This window comes from Physeter macrocephalus, chromosome 10, assembly GCF_002837175.3.
Source record: "Physeter macrocephalus isolate SW-GA chromosome 10, ASM283717v5, whole genome shotgun sequence".
Lineage (NCBI taxonomy): Eukaryota > Metazoa > Chordata > Mammalia > Artiodactyla > Physeteridae > Physeter > Physeter macrocephalus.
The window spans coordinates 31,927,495-31,945,868 of NC_041223.1; positions in this window are offsets into that span (position 1 = coordinate 31,927,495).

Below are 18,374 nucleotides of genomic sequence, written 5' to 3' on the forward strand. Positions count from 1 at the left end.
AAAAAAAAAAAAAAAAGGATAGCTAAGATTAACCAAGGAAAAGAGATAAAACAAAAAAGGAAAAACTATCAATGAGAAAGACAATAAAACCACAAATAGGGATACATTTGAAAGGTCATAATAAAGTATCATGTGCAGCTTTTTGCCAACAAATTTGAAGGTCTAGGTGAAATTGCTGATTTTCTAGAAAAATAAATTTTAAAAATTGATTCAAGGATAAATAGAAAGCTAGAATAGACTAATAGTCACTGAAAAAAATGTTTTAACTTATCAAAGACCTATTTCTAAAAAATGTGTCCTACTCAAAGAACAGATGGCTCCTGTGTTATTTAAATTTTTGCTGAACATGCAAAGATGGAAACCTTTCCAGTTCATTTTGGAAAACTAGCATGTCTCTTATACTAAATCCGATATAGATAGACAGCACAAGAAGTAAAACATAGATCACTTTCATTTACGAATATGGCACTTTCTTAAGCAAGTTTTGGATAGAATCTCTGTGCCAAACAACCCCAGATTTCTTCCTCTTCCCTCATAAATCCTCTATTCCCATACTGGGGTATGATGAAAGGTTAAAAGAGCAGAAAGTGGAATTTGGAACTTCAGGAAAGACAAAGGCAGATGCTAAAATGTAGTTTAAATAAATTCTGAGGTGTTTACAAATGATTTGCAAATTATCACAGCCAAGTTTTCAAATTTAAAGTGTTTTGTGATTGATTAGCTCACAAAGCAAATACTGATGATTAGCAGTTCATCTAGATTCTAGAGGTTGCAACCGAGAGACCCAGGTACTTCAGGAACAAATGCTCTCTACTTTAGCTCATGCGCCATTTGCATGTGATGGATTTCTATGTCTGAGTCCCAATCTTGGAATCAGCACATCACAGTAGTCAAGTCAGTGACCATTCCTTAACTTTACCCAAGACAACCTATTTTTTCTGGATCATGTTCAAAAAACGTGATCCAAGGAGGAGTGGATGGCAATACAAACACAGAAGTATTTCTTAATAGTTGGCTCAAAAGTGAAATTGTGAAATTCAGGTGGGGAAGCGTTAGAAATCAGACACACACACACACACACACACACACACACACTCTCTCCAACTCATGCCATGGCTAAGATGTCCTGAACAGAGGACACTGTTAGAAGCCCACTAGGTTGCTACAACAACCTCTCCCATATCACATGCTCTCTTGTAATATAACCTGGTCATTCCCCCATCAAAAAGTGGAGTCTAGGGACTTCCCTGGTGGCACAGTGGTTAAGAATCCGCCTGCCAGTGCAGGGGACACGGGTTCAATCCATGGTCCAGGAAGATCCCACATGCCACAGAGCAGCTAAGCCCGTGCACCACAACTAATGACCCTGCACTCTAGAGCCTGCAAGCCACAACTACTGAGCCCACGTGCCACAACTACTGAGGCCCACGAGCCTAGACCCCATGTTCTGCAACAAGAGAAGTCACCGCAATGAGAAGCCCACGCACCGCAATGAAGAGTAGGCCCCGCTCACCGCAACTAGAGAAAGCCCATGTGCAGAAACGAAGACCCAATGCAGCCAAAAATAAATAAATAAAATAAATAATTTTTTTTTAAAAAGTGGAGTCTATTTACCCTCCCCTTAAATCTGAGCTAACCCCATGACTTATTTCTTTGTAAACTTTTTATTTTTAAATAATTTTTATTTGTAGAAGAGTTGCAAACATAATATGATGGGTTCCTGTGTACCCTTCACCCAGATTCCCATAACGTTAACATCTTGCATAACCAGGATACATTTCTGTGATATATTTTGATCAATGTAATTCAATGGTTTGTGTGTAACTTCTTAGACTAGGTTTGGAATGCTCTTTCTTAGAGCTCAATGTCCACTCAATAAAAAACCAGGCAACCATGTGAGAGACCCGCTTAGGGAAGAACCAAGGCCCCAGCCAATAATCCCAACTGAGTTCCCGGCTGGCCCCTGGCACCAACAGCCAGCAACATGAGTGAGGCCATTACGGCCCTTCCAGCCATCTCAGCCCTCCAGCTGACACCTCCAGAATGCAGGAGAGCCATCTGGTCAACCCACAGAATTGTGAGACATAATAAATTGTTATTGCTCAAAGCCTCTAAGTTTGGACGTAATTTATTATGCACCAATACATAACTGAAACACCAACTTTAACTAGTTTGACATTTGTACTGAGGACTAAATAAAGCTAATCCAGGCAAGCTGGATCCAAGAAAGAAGAGGAAATTATACAAATAAAAAACAGTTTGGATAAGCAGTATTCTATCCTTCTAATTGAAGCATGCTAGTCTTTTTTATTATCAGACTAAATATAAAGCCAAGGTGTTTTTAAGTGATAAACCTCAGCTTTGGCAATGGGAGACTCAAAGATCAACCTGACTAGGGGAGAAAAGCTGGTAAGAAGCCTTTTAAATTCTGATTTGAATTAAATAATGTACATGTTTACCTATTCAAAAATTATATTTAAAAAAAGAATCTTCACACACCTGAACTAATTTGGTTAGTCACACATTTTCTCTAAGCTTAGCAATGAAATTAGCAGTTACAAAAATGGCAAATAAGCAGGACCATTTGTGAATTTTTTCTCAATTACCTTGATCAGAAGCCAGCAAACTTTTTCTGTCAAGAGTCAGATAATTTAGGGCTTGCAGGCAAAGAAACAAAATCAACAATACTATATAGAAACATAAAAAAAGAGATTTTTTATTGATAAAAGTCAAGGTATTTTAATAAGAATTGAGTAAAATTTTTTGTAATATGGGTCTATTAATGAGAAGAATAGAACTCTCTTTTGTGGGGCATAATAATTTTTTTATTCAGAGTTCAAATGTAAAAGCCGTCCTTAGCTCATGGATAGTAAAAGAACAGGTAGCAGGCCAGATTTCATGCAGTCTGTAATTTTCCACCCTCTGCCCCTTTGGGAGAAGCAATTTTGCCATGGGTTCTGAGCAGTCCTGCACATCCTTGCTTGGTATGCCAAGATTGCAAGACCCTGACAGATATTTACTAGGCCTTTTTCAGGATGGTGTTTGTAGGAAACAAACTTGAGGGATGAGGTACATCTCCCCAAGGCTAAGAGTAGGCTCACTCTAAAAGTGAAAGATTCCCCAAGATCAGTGTTCTCCTGTAATGCAACTCAGTGCGTCTACAGGCATCCATCAAGGGCTCTTTGTATAGTGCCTGGACTTGGGGGCCATGGGAAACTGATGCAAATGAACATGAAAGTCTATGTACTGCTTTTGCTATGAGTAGTAATATTCTTTATCTCTGACCCCAGAATCTCATGTCTTCTGCCATCATCCATGATAACCTCTTAGCCTGTAAGTAGGGTTAAGGTCTCAGACCCTTTACAGTTCTTGCCATGAATCCTATATATAAATTAGATAAACAGCAAGAACCTACCGTATAGCACAGGGAACTATACTCAATATTGCATAATAACCTACAATGGAATAATAATAATAATAACCTGGAAAAGAATATATATATGTGTGTGTGTATATATATATGACTGAATCACTTTGCTGTACAGCTGAAACATTGTAAATCAACCATACTTCAATTTAAAAAAAGAGCTAAGGTTTTTAAGGGACAATCAATTCCATATTGGATGAAGTTAGAATGCAGGGAAAAGACTGGCCTAAGGGCATTGTGTCATATCCTGGTCATAAGCAAGAGCGGTCCTCTTCCCCATCTTCTCCTCAGCCCCATTCACCCTTCTCCTCTCCTCTCTTATATTCTCTCTCCTTGACCCACATCCTGGTCAGCTGATCCTCAGCTCCAACCCCTTTCCCTTGATGTCTTCCAGCCAGGACTGGCCTCACACTACAGTTCTGACCACCAAATGGAGTGTCTTGAGTGGGGCATCTGGAAAACTTTGCTTACATAATAAAAAAAGGGCAGGCTCAGCCAACACACCCCACTGACCCCTTCCTGTAGGTTGGGTGTAGATGATGTGTAGCTGGCAAACTTAGTATAAAGAATTCTCATTCTTTAAATGAGTGCACTGTTAACCCTAGTGTGCTGTTGGTGAGACTATAAATCGGTACAGTCACTATGGAAAACAGTATGAAGGTTCCTTGGCAGGTGGAGATGATGAACATACAGTACCTATCATAGTCCTTGGCCCCATAGCGCTCACTGAGTAGATTAGTTATTGTAGGCATATTTTTTAAATTATTTATTTATTTTTGGCTGCATTGGGTCTTCATTGCTGCGCGCGGGCTTTCTCTAGTTGCGGCGAACGGGAGTTACGCTTTGTTGCAGTGCTTCTCACTGCAGTGGCTTCTCTTGTTGTGGGGCATAGGTTCTAGGCGGGGGGGCTTCAGGAGCTGTGGCACGCGGGCTCAGTAGTTGTGGCTTGCGGGCTCTAGAGAACAGGCTCATTAGTTGTGGTGCACGGGCTTAGTTGTTCCGCGGCATGTGGGATCTTCCCAGACCAGGGATCGAACCCGTGTCCCCTCCATTGGCAGGCAGACTCCTAACGCCTGTGCCACCAGGGAAGTCCCTGTAGGCATATTTTTAAATCATTTATTGTTTCATGATTTAGGTTGGATAATCCAGCAAGTTTAAATCTATTGATCCTGAAGAACTGGCACAACACAGGAAAAAGACAATGTTTTTCTTTGTGTGTAATAATATGTGTTATAATCTATGTTTTGGTTTCTTAGTATGTGCACACTGGTGATTGGCATTGGAAATTTTGTACTTCTTTCCATGTTGTAATTATAAGATGGGAGTTACTGGGTTAAGAGGTCATGTAACAATATAGTGTAGGGAGCAAGTGTGCTGGCAACTTTGCAAGACTTGAAGAGGAGCTTGAATAAAATTCATCAGTGCCAAAGGACAGGGTGGAGAGGAGAAATAACCTAGCAGTTCTCCAGAAAAGGGGTATAAACGTCAGGCCGAACCATCCCTCCTACATTAGGCTAAGGTAAGGCTGGTTGTGTTCAGCCTGCAAATCCTATCTGATAAAAGTCTAAAAATTTTGCTAAAGTAGTGCCTTTCTTTTACAAGTTTTTTTCTGTAAATCTTTCTTTGCAAGAAAAAACAACATTGCAGCCAGGAAAGCACTGGCAGGAAAACACGTGGGACTGTGACGTCTGGAAATAGCTGGAACCTTAGAAAAATACTGCTCCTATTAGGCTGGTATGCTACTAAGGAAGGGAACTAGCAGTTTTTATTTTAAAATGCGGTGTTTTTATTCTAATTTCAAGTGGCAATTTAGAAAAAAATACTACACTTAATGCTATTATTCACTATGGGATAAATTTTTCCAACTTATGAATATTTTGTATTCTTTTACAAAACTTTATTCTTTGGGGGAGAAGAGATACATATTCATTGTGTGTAGTAAATTCAATTATAGAAAAGTACAAAGAAGAAAGCAAAAATCATGAAAATTCTATCACTTAGAGAGAGATTATTATGGATAATACTTGATACCTGCACTACTTCCAAGTATCTCTCTAGGGGTTAGTGTGTGTGTGTGTGTGTGTGTGTGTGTGTGTGTGTGTGTGTGTGTGTGTGTGTGTATACATCTGTCTTCTAAGTATATATACATATATATGCAATTTTGTATGGTATGTGATGTGGACATCTTTCTGTGTCAATAAATTTGAATGTACATCCTTATTTACTCAAAAAACATGCCTAAAGAATAATATGAAGATGCAGCTTTAGAGGAAAAGAAATCCTTAAAATAAATTCTTTAAAACAATTTTTAGAAATTACTAACAGAAATTGTTTTCATGTCTATATGTATGCATACATATATATATATATATTTGTTTGGCTATTTGGTTTTTTTAATTGTGCTTTTTTATTTTTCAAAATATTTTTGTATTTAAATTCAAAAAGTTCAAGTCTCGTCTGATGCTGACCTCTAACCCCCTGGTTTCCCTTTCTGAAGGCAAAAAATGTCATCACTTACTTACCTGTGTACACTTTTAGAGATAGTTTACAAAAGTTGAGCAAATTCATATATTGCAAAAATATAAATTTATGCAAACACAAATGCATATAAATTCCAAAACATTATTTTCTCCTTTTACATAATTGATAGCAATTATATATACTGCTCTGTACCTATTTTAAACAATATATCTTTAAATTATATATATATCTTTAAACAATATATTCTCTTTCTAGATGATTTTTTCCATTTTTTTTAATACTTCCATGGTATTACATTATATAGTACACCCTAATTTATTTAACTAGTTTTATGTACCTAGACATATAGGTTGTTTCCAATCTTTTGCTATGGCAAACAAAACTGAAAGTAATAAACTTGTGAAAATATAATTTCAGTGAGTATAACTGTATTTTTAAGTTCAATTCCCATAAATGGAATTGCTAGAACCGTATGACCCAGCAATCCCACTACTGGGCATATACTCTGAGAAAACCATAATTCAAAGAGACATGTATCCCAATGTTCATTGCAGCATTATTTACAATAGTCAGGACATGGAAGCAACATAAATGTCCACTGACAGATGAATGGATAAAGAAGATGTGGTACATATATTCAAAGGAATATTACTCAGCCATAAAAAGGAACGAAATTGGGTCATTTGTAGAGACGTGGATGGACCTAGAGTCTGTCATACAGAGTGAAGTAAGTCAGAAAGAGAAAAACAAATATTGTGTATTAATGCATATATATGGAATCTAGAAAAATGGTACTGATGAACTTATTTGCAGGGCAGGAAAAGAGAGGCAGATGTAGAAAACAGACTTGTGGACACAGGGGGGAAGGGGAGAGTGGGACAAATTGAGAGAGTAGCATTGACCTATATACACTATTATATGTAAAATAGATAGCTAGTGAACCTGCTGTATAGCACAGGGAGCTCAGCTTTGTGCTCTATGGTGACCTAGATGGGTGGGATGGGAGTGGGGGAGGTCCAAGAGGGAGGGGATATATGTATACATATAGCTGATTCACTTTGTTATACAGCAGAAACTAACACGACATTGTAAAGCAATTATACTCCAATAAAAAAACCATGGTGCCACATGACCCTTCATAAAAGTTGTACCAATTAAATAACCATCAGTAACATATGATAATGCCATTTCTCCACACCTGCCAGAATAGTGTTATAAAATAGTTTTGTCTTTGCAGTCTGATGGAAGAAAAATACTGTAAAGTAGTGTAATTTTTGTTTTCATTTATCTTATTATGAGTGAAGTTAAGCCTCTTTTATATTTAAGATCTATTTTTATTTCCTTTCCTGTGAATTGTCTGTTTGTGGCATTTGCTTATTTTTCTATTCAATTGTTGTTTTCTTATTGAGTTGAAGAACTTCTTGTTTATTAGGAAAAGTAGCCCTTTGTGATATGAATGATAAACATACTTGTTTTTAGACAATAAAAGAAAAAGTATAAAAAATGTTCAATAAAACAGGTATGCAAAGATTAGTGTGGGTTCATTTTGTGGCTCAGCAGTACAAATTAAATATTTATTGGAATTTAAGGATTAAAGTTAAGTGTTACTCTAGTCTCACTCTACTCATATGCAAACTAGTTTAAGTAAAAAAGAAAAAAAAAGCTATTTTGTGTAAGAAGAATTCCAGAGGTGGGAAGCTTCAGAAGCAATTCATTCTCATCAGCACCCAGGTTCTTTCTGTCTATCTAATATTCTTCTCCATACATCATAATAAAGCTGGTTCCTTTTGCAGTTGTGAGGTGGCCACCAGTAGCAATTACAGCTATGTGCCTCCTAGTTCAAGCCCACTGGGAGAGTGAGATTGGCTTTTAAAGCAAACTAAGACCTTTCTCTAAAGATTCCATCAAACCTCTCCTCATGTCTCATTGGCCAGATTTGGGTCATTAACCCAATTTAAATCAATCACTGGTAAAAGTGATTGAATTACCTTTGACTCAAATAGATTCACCACTTTGTCCAAGGCCAATTCCCCAAAAATCATTACTCTACTCATTGCAGAGGTAAAGTAGATATTAGATAGATGCTCTTGCATTGATCCAGTAGTATAACTTCTCTGTGCCTTGTTTTCCTCCTTCATTCAATGGGAATAATAATAGAACTCATTATAATTCAGAAAGACTTAGTGCAGTTCCCTGCACTAAATAAAAGCCCAATAGATGTTTGCCCCTTTCTCCTTGACTTCCCCTCCTTCCTAGCATTACTGTTGTTTTTGTCATTATTATTACTTACTGAATAGCTGTCTAAGGAGCACAGTTTTGGAGAAAAGTAGTTGAAAACTGTTTTTTAGAAGATATATTATTGTTGTTGCCAGAACATACTCATTCTCTGTTTCTGACTGACCAGTTCTGTCTGTACTGATTGTCCATCATGTTAGAATCTGAATGTTTATCCTAAACTTACTACAGGAAATATCCAACCTTGAAAATTAAAAATTAATTTTTTTATCCGGATATCCTTGTCCTGTGATTAGATTTAGGTTATGCATTTTTGGTGAAATACTACATAAATGGTATTATGATCTTCCCAAAGTATCATATCTAGAGGCATGTGATGTTTATTTCCCCCTGTTTTCTCCACTTGCAGAGTTACTATTTTTCCTTTAATGGTTAATAAACAACTTCTGGGGAATTTTTTAGATAATGTAAATATCATTTTCTTCATCAAATTGTCCCGCTACTATACTAAATACTACCATAGATGATTTTAATTACTTTATTTGTGTTTCTAACCTGAATCCATTTTTAATATGATGCTCTAAGGGATGATTTTTAAAACTCTATCACTTGTTTTATATTTATCAATTGACATTCTACCATAAGGAAGAGCCCACATACACCTTCCTTCCTTCCTTCCTTCCTTCCTTCCTTCCTTCCTTCCTTTCCAGTACGGATTCTTGTATTCTTATTTTCTTCACTGAATTATAACTCATTATTGTCCATACCTATTCTGATGTTCAAACTATCCCATATTTGGCTAATGGGAGACCCTTAAAGCTGGCTCCTGCATCCTTTTAACATGAACCAATTTTACTTTTCGTGCTTTCCTTAATTTCTGACACAAAAAATATTCCAGCCCCCCTCCCCTTTTTTTCTCATCTCTGTTCAGTCATGAACTCAATCATTCTTTAGGGGTATCTACTTCTTTTTAGTGAGGAAATTAACTGACATCTATGCAAAGTGTCACACTTTAAATATAAGAACATAGGATAAAAGAAGAAGATTGAAAAGTTATATCATCCAAATACTAATTTTTTGGCATGATTATATTAATAACAGACACAATAGACTTCAGATAAAGGATATTACTAGAGATACAGTAGGATATTTCATAATAATAAATGGGTCAATCCATTAGAAACATATGACAATCCTAATTACATGTGCATCTAATAGTGTTGCTTCAAAAGAAATTAAGCCAAAAAAAATAGACAAGAATAAAGAAGAAATGGACAGATAGCTTCATAGTCATCAGAGTTTTTAGCATACACCTCTTAGCAATTAGTAGGACAGGTAGTCAAAACTCAGTCAGTGAAAATATTACATAACAAACATAACCTACAGATATTAACATGATAAAAATCAAATATTTTATGAACAACTTTATGGAAATATATTTAACAACTTAGAGGAAATTGATAAATTTCTTGAAAAACACAACTTAATAAACTGACACAAGAATATATAGAAAATGTAAAGAGTTGTTTATTGTTTTTAAAAAGTGAATATGCAAATACAAACCTTCCTTCAATGAAATATCCAGACCCAGATGCTCTTTTGGAGAATTTTACCAAACATTTAAGGAAGAAATAATTTCAATCCTATACAAACTCTTACAGAGAATAGAGAGAGTACTTCATGAAGTATTGATTTATGAGGTCAATATAACCCTATGACTAAAACCTGAAGAGAATATTACTAGAAAAAGACATTAGGCTGTTGTATTTCATAAACAAAGATGGGAAAAAATCCTAAACTAAATATTAGCAAATGGAATCTAGTGATAGGTAAAAATAATATTATATTATGACCTAGTGGTAACATGTACCCCAGGAACTCAAGGTTGGTTTAACTTTAGAAAATCAATCACTTCAACAAATTTAAGAGAAGAAATACATGATCATCTCAATAGGAGTATAAAAAAATTGATAAAATTCAATACTTGTACATGGTAAAAACAAACAAAACTCTCAGCAAATTAGGAAGAGAAAGAAAATTAAGCTAATAAAAGATATTTAACAAAAAATCTTTGCAGCTAATATTATACTGTAAGATATTGGATGCCTTTCCCTAAGATCAAGAAGAGGGCAATGATGTCCACTCTCACTACTTCCATTCAACACTATAATAAAAGTCCTAGTTCATGTAATAAAAATAAGTCATAAAGATTGGACAAGTATAAGTACAACTACCATTATTTACAGATGACATAATTATATTAGTAGAAAATCTAAAAGTGTCAACATCATACTAAAACTAATCAGTGAATTTAGCAAAGTCATCCCATATAAGGTCAATATTTTAAAATGTCAATGGCATTTCCATATACATGCAATAAACCATTGTATAATTAAATTTTAAAAACAATCTGTTTATAACAGCTTAAAAACAGTAAATACCTAAAAGTAAATTTAACAAAAGAAAAGCAAATTCTTCTACACTGAAAACTACATGAGAAAACTATCAAAAAATTACTGCTGAGAAAAAAGTTAAAGACAAATAAATGGAAAGACAGACCATGCTCATGGATCAAACCCAATATTGTTTAGTTGTTGATTACAATCCCAAACAAAATACCAGCAGCCATCTTTTGTAGATATTAATAAACTGATTTTAACATATATATGGAGAAAATGTCCTGAAATAGTCAAAATAATCTTGATGAAAAAGGCAAATTTGGAAGAGATATACTAAAAGATTTCAAAACCTAACAAAAAACTACACTCATTAAAACAGTAAATTTCCTATTTGACCTAAGGATAAACCCATAGACTAATGGATCAGAGCAGAGAACTCAGTTACTTAATGTTCAACAAAGATGTTAATAAAATTTAATATGAGAAAGAAAGGTCTCTTCAATAAATGGTGCTGAAGAAATTGGATAGCCATTGAGGGAAAAACATTTTGATCTTAACTCCTTCACATCATAAAAAAATTAATTCAAGAAGGATCATTGACCTTAATGTGAAAACTAAAACTATAGATTTTCTAGGATAAAATAGAAGAATATCTCTTTGACTCTGGGATAAGCAAAAAAATCTTAGATAAGGCACAAGAAGAACTATTAAAGAATCCAATTATAAATTGGATGTCAGCAAAATTTACCTTTCCGGAAGGATCTCCTAGCACTACTCTAATTTTTTCGGGTCTTAAAAAAGGATGCCATAGGTCTCATCTTTGATTTGTCTTTGTTCTATGTCTTCATGGCCATTGCTATGATTCAGTGAGAGACAGTTTCATTATCCAAACTGCATTGTTTGGACTCTGTTTTCTTTCAAATCTGCTTGCAAATTGGCCAGTTTTTTTTCTGAGGTCATTTCTTACAACAACCTACTCATGCTATCAATATTCTGCCTTGAAATATCTTTCTAATTCCACAAGTTCATTAGGTAAATTTTCTGCCTTCAAGGGTATAGCATATAATAGTTTAAACAAATGTTTTGTCAGTACATTATACTGTACAGTATAATAGCTAAACAAATGTTTAGCACGGATTGTAAGTTTTCCAACTTTCTGTACAAGTTTTTATACCACCTGCCCCCTAGTCCCAAAAGCAATAATACCATATATATTAGGTTTTTGTAAAAACAACAGCCACTTCTAGAACCAATGTCTGTATTAGTCAATTTTTGCTACATAATAGAAACTCAGAATTTCAGTGGCTTGTAACAATAAACAATTATTTTCATCTTCACAGGTCTGCACTTTGCAGTGGTTTGGCTGATCTAGGCTGGGCTTTGCAGTGACAAGCTGAACTCCAGGCTTCGGGTCCAGTTTATTTTTGTTACAAGTGTCTTCATTCTTAGACCTTCACAAAAGGTGTTCCAGCTACCTGGGGCAGATCAAAGGAACAGTTCTGAAGACTTTGCTTTAGTAGTGTACATTAATACTCCAGTGGCCAAATCAGGTTATACGGCCAAGCCCAACATCAACAGGGCAGAGGAGTACACTCTACCGTCATGACACAGTGGGGAGGTGTAACCAGGATGGAAAAAAGAACCGGGGAACCTTATGCAACTTACTATCCAAACCAAAGGAAACATCAAGTTAAATTAAAACATACTAAATCCATTTTCACTAAAATCAGAAATAAGACTGATCACTGCCATCAACGATATTAGCAAATGCAGCATTAAAAAATACATTAAAAATTTTTTTAATCTATTACTGCATTACCTGAGTAAAAACCATGTGGCAAAATTAGCTGAATCAGATTTATATTCCATGGAAAAGGAGGCCAGATCGGCATTAGAATCTTTGTACATGAAAACTTTTTACTGATTTTTTTTTTTGGCAATTTTAAGCACACTAGATCAGCAATCCTCCTTTCTCTTACTTCATTTTTCAAAGGGGGAAAAAAACCCTTTTTCCCCTCCAAAGACTACTTACTAAAAATCTCATGGACCAGTTTAGAAAAGAGGCTAACGTTCATGAACAGCTCTTTGCACAATTTCTTCATTGTACAGTGTACAATGATGTAATTCTAGGAAATAAAAGATAACAAAGACCCTGGTGTTTTGAAAATGGCCACACCTAGTTTGTCTTAATGCTGAAATGATGTTATTTATTCATATGAATGAATCATCATTGCAGAGCTTCTGCTATTCTCTGCCCATGTTCACTTCTTGTTGTTAATTTCTAGTGTCTGAAAATTAGGTAATAAATCAAAAATAACTAGAGGCCCTCCTACCAGGAACCCTTTTTGTTTTTCAATGGTAGCAAAATACTGACACCCCAGTCACTTAGCTGCAATAGCATAAGGAGAAAACACATCCACTCGCCCATGTCACACTCTCCCTGAATTGTTTCCCACCGTGACACAGCTCAGCCTGCCAAGGTTCAGGACTATGAAACTCATTTCACATTTCATTCCTCCCCTCTGTTCAGCACTCCCTTCAGATTCCTGAAAGCAAGAAACCTGCCACAACTGATCCCATTCTAAACACATTTTTTCAAGCAAGTAGACTCTATATTTAGCGAGCATTTGAAAATTGAAATCATCACCCTAAATCACAGATAGCTTTTCCTCTTGGGCCCCCCTTAACTATGGTAGGTTATTTTCAAGAGCAGCACAAAGCCTGTAAGACAAAACAAAGAGGACATGATATTTGGAGTGGAAAGAGGAGATTAACATGGAGATAGAACGAACCAATGAAAGGTAAAAGGTAGGGCGATCCGGCAACTAAATCAGTGGCAGATCAAGCAAATCTCTCTCCAGACCCACATTATAGGACACAACTGAGTGAGATCAAAACCACCTAAATTTAGGGGATGGCAACTTTGCAATTTTACCTTGCCTTTAGCACACATCAAGCATTGTGCATTCTTCAGGGCATTTCACTGGAACCAAACAAGATTCTATTCCTAAGGATATTTTACAGTAGCCACTGAAAAGAGCTGGTGATGGTTTGTATATCAGTGAGCTCACTCTGGACTCTTAGAGTCCTGATTCTCTATCAGCTTATTTAGATAGAAAAAACAGTTAGAGAGAAATACAGTACGTGCTTCTTTACCTGGAATTAAAATACCCAGAAAAGCAAAATAAGTTGAGTGGCAAAAACAATGATAACTGATTATTTACAATGATTACCAAAGGTACTAGTGAGAATTTAAAATGCTTTCTGATCACTGAAAAATTAAATTATGAGCACTATAATTTTAGTGTGAGAGTTGATTTATTATATTTAAATTCTCTGAAACTGGCCGTTCATTTATTCAGTCAACAAACATTTATTCAACATCTACCAATTCTTGTTTCAATGAGGGGCAATGGACAGAATCACCCAAAAAGTGGAATCAAGATTAAGATCCCTGTAGGAGTTAACCAGATAGAGTAAGACAACAGAAGGAATTTGGTCTGCAAGTCTGACTGAATGAAACAGGTTGCAGACCTGCTTGCATCTTTTCTTAGCACACTATCCTGAAAATGTCTTCCCTAGATTGCTGTCTTGTCCCATTCATTTTGAATGACTTCCTAGCCATCTACACCTGATAAAATCCAAACCTTTCTTTAATGTGCACTTCACTTACAGAAGATACTCGTTCTGTATTTGTTGAATTGAGTATATAAGAACATAAAATATTCTTCATAGCACATTTATCAGTTAGAAAAATTCAAAAAATTATTAATGTAAGACCAGGACATTTCACCTCTGAGTTCATTTCAAGAGATGGCATCTGTGGCTCATTAACAAATAAAGTACAGAAATTTTCTTATATAGGATTTCATCGAGTAGAATGATCTTTTGAGGTCATTTTACCAAATAGAAAGACCTTTCAAAGTCATGACCAGATTGTGAGAAAATGCCATGCCATATACCTAGAATTTAATCAGATATTGTGTTACTAGCTATGCATTCGTAACATACAGGAAGTATTTGAAAAGAATGCACATCAAAGTCAAAGACCTTTCGAGTTAAATGGAAAAGACCTTTAATTATTTTAATAGCTTTGTGGCAGGTTTAAAGTGTGGTCACATATTTGTTGACACTTCTGCCATAGAAAGGGGTGTCTATGTCCCCTTTTCTTGAATATGGATGGGGCTTGTGACTCTTCAAATAGTCAAGTCTTGTGGCAAGTGAACCCTATGTGACTTCTGAGGTTAGATCACAAAAGCTCGTGTAGCTTCCACCTTGCTTACAAGAACACTTGCTTTTAGTGCCCTTAGAGTCTACGTAAGAAGTTTGACTACCCTAAGGTCACATTGCTAGAGACACCACATGTAAGCACTTCAAGTGACAGTCCCAACTAAGCCCAGCTTTCCAGCCATTCTCCTAAAGTATGAGACATGGGAATAAAACCTCTCTGGACTTTTCAGCCCATTTTATTAGATTTCACAGTTTTGTAGGTCATGAATGCTGTAGGGTTCGGCTGGATAATCTTTCTCTACCACGTGGTGTTAATGGAGGTCACTTGATGGAACAGAAGAATGAACCAGCTGATTCCTGCCAAATTTCTGACCCACAAAATTGTGAGATATAATAAAATAGATTTTTTTTTAAAGCCACTAAGTTTTGAAGTAGTTTATTATGTAGAAATATGTAGCCTGTACAAGATCCCTCAGCCAGAACCCCCTGAAAGAAAAAAAAAGGATATAAGAGAATAATTTATGTACTGCTGAAAGGGAGTCTCATACTCTGTGAGTAGATAAAAGAATTGGGTAATATACAACCTAGTCACAGGAATAGGGAACGCGAGTGCCATCAGGCCACCCTATTTAGAGGATCTTAATATAACAGGTCAAAAAATGGCCCATCAATGTCATCCGCAAGAATCCAATCAGTGTCTCAGCTGAAATCCTCCACTCTTACAGAATTGCAACTGGCCGAGAAGATATCCTTCAAAATTGCTTGCAAAGGCATAAATATCTCCCTGATAGTTAAGCATTTTTCAATTCTGTAAAGATTTAGAATTAAATATAAAAATGTATAAGTAATCAAAACCATAGCATTAATATTTGTGTTATTGAATCTGTGTATTATTAATATTTTGTATTTGTTATGTTTATAAGAATTTAGCCAATTTGAGTAAGAGATCAGCCTTGTAATTCCAATTTAAAATGAATAATTGAATAATTAATTTAAACTTGTGATTTCAAAATGAAATCTTAGTAAGGTTGTATACACTTTGAGGACATTTAACAATATTTAATTTTCTGCAATATTGTAATGTTAATTTTTTAAATATATTTTTAGAGTACTCAGGAAGGTTTCTTTTAGTTGTCACATAGTTTATGTATCAAATGAACTTAAATGAATCTAAAATATTTGAAGATATTTCACTAAGTTTTCAAAATGAGACAAACACTATTTAAAGTAAATGTATTTCCTAATTTAAACTCCTTACAAAAGAATTTCCTCATGAATCTGCTGAGGGCTATTCTTATCCCTTCCCTACTAGGAATTTCACTAAGCTGTCAAAGAAGAATGACTGGTCACTGCCAAGGGCAAGAAGAAAAAGGTAGTTCTCCCTGAAGAAGGGTGAAGAGCCTGTTAATTACCAGCAACAGAGCTGAGTTCTGCCGTTTCTGGACAAAAGAAAGCTCTGCCTTGAGAACCACCTATCACCTGTCAGTGCTCTGACATGCTCATGGTGCTTTCCCTGCCTCTCTGCTGCATCCAGATAAGAAGATGAGCACCTTTAAAAGAGGGACACCACAAAGAACGCTCAGGGAGATTACCTGAAGTGGGTAAGGGACCTGTCACCTGTTACCAGGTCTTCCCCTTTAAGTGACAATTGCGATATAAACCTTTGTTCCTAGAATGCAGAAGCATTCTTTCCATTCCACCTCCAGAGACAACGAACAAAAGAAATGAAATATATATGAAAGAATTAGAATAAAGAAATAAAGATATTCTTAAAATCATCAAGTCTCGCTATTGGACTTAGCCTACCCTTCTCATATGCTTCTAGAAACGTGCATATGTACTTTTGTGGGCAACAGCCTGATCTCTGGCATTGGTCTAAGTTATGCCTCTCTCTTATGTCTTTCTTAGGTTATTCAACCGATTTTTTTCTGTACTTCAGCTCTCAATGTTTAGCTCAGGGAATGTTGTTCTAATGACGCATTTTGCTCTATTCTCTTTGGCTTAGAAAGCCAGAGATAACCACTCTCAGGTTCGCTGGCCCTTGCTACTTGCAGATGCAGAGATTCATGTTGCCTGGGCAACAGAAGTGAAAGCTTCCCCTCACCCAGTTGAGCAATAGATGATCTTAATCATACCAGCCCCCCTTCCCCATGTATATCTTAAATATTAATTTCCTTATAACTCTTTTGACTTTATGTGAATCACTATCAGCATGGTGGACCTACCACATTGTCTGATCAGGTCCCTTTCCTGCTCCTGGAAAGTCTCCCAAACCCCATTGTGTGCCTATACGAGGATTAGCCTCTTCTTACTCCAGTTACCTTGGCCCCAACTGACTGGCTCAGGGATAGCACCTAACCTCCAGTTGGGCCATTAGAGTCATTTTCCAGTTTTCTAACTGGACTTGAGGGAAAAAAATCCAGTAATCCTTGTTATGGGTTGAATTGTGCTAAGAGTATTTCTTTGATTTCCTCAAATTTGTGAATTTTCCAGTTTTCCTTCTGTTATTGATTTCTACTTTTATTCCATTGTGATCAGAGAAGATACTTTGGATGATTTCAAACTTAAAATATTTATTGAGACTTGTTTTGTATTCTAACATATGCTCTATCTTAGAAAATGTTGCAAATGCACTTGAGAAAAATGTGTATTCTGCTTGTTTGGGTGGAGTGTTATATATACGTCTCTCAGGGCGAGTTTGTTTATAGTGCTGTTCAAATCTTCAATTTCCTTATTGATCTTCTGTTTAGTTGTTCAGTCCATTATAGAAAGTAGGGTATGGAAGCTCTCACCTTTTTTTTTTTTTTTTTTTGGCTGCGTTGGGTCTTTGTTGCTGTGCTTGGGCTTTTCTCTAGTTTCAGCAAGATGGGGTTACTCTTTGCTGCCGTGGGCGGGCTTCTCTTGTTGCAGAGCAGGGGCTCTAGGCACGTGGGCTTCAGTAGTTGTGTCACGCAGGCTTAGTTGCTCCGCGGCATGTGGGATCTTCCCAGACCAGGGCTCGAACCCGTGTCCCCTGCATTGACAGGCGGATTCTTAACCACTGTGCCACCAGTGAAGTCCATACTCAGCTATTATTGTAGAACTATTTCTCCCTTTAATTCTGTCAATTTTTGCTTCATATATGTTGGGGCTCTGTTGTCAGGTGTGTATAATACGTTTATAATTGTTATATCTGTTTCATAATGAAGCCTCTCTATACTCATTCAAAAACTTAAAGAGATGCCCAGGAAATCTAATAATAGATGGGGTAGCTCTATTCTTGCAGTTTAACATTTAACATTTAACATATTTGGGGTTTACATAGTAGTTGCCATAATGTGCAAGGTCTAGAAGCTTTTGTATAGTTAATTAATTTACATAAAGGAATTTTTTTACACAGGAAAAGAAAAAGATTAAGACAATGAAATGGATTTCTAATCAAATCTGAAATGAAAATCAGTTATAGAAATGCCTGCAAAACTTCTTCTTTTGTGAAAATGTTATACTATGCAATTTATACATATACAAAAGATTTTATATATATACAAAAGATTCTTTGTAAGGCACCACTCACAGTAGATGAAATTTATGTATGTAAATGCCTGTCATGATGTTCTTAGTAA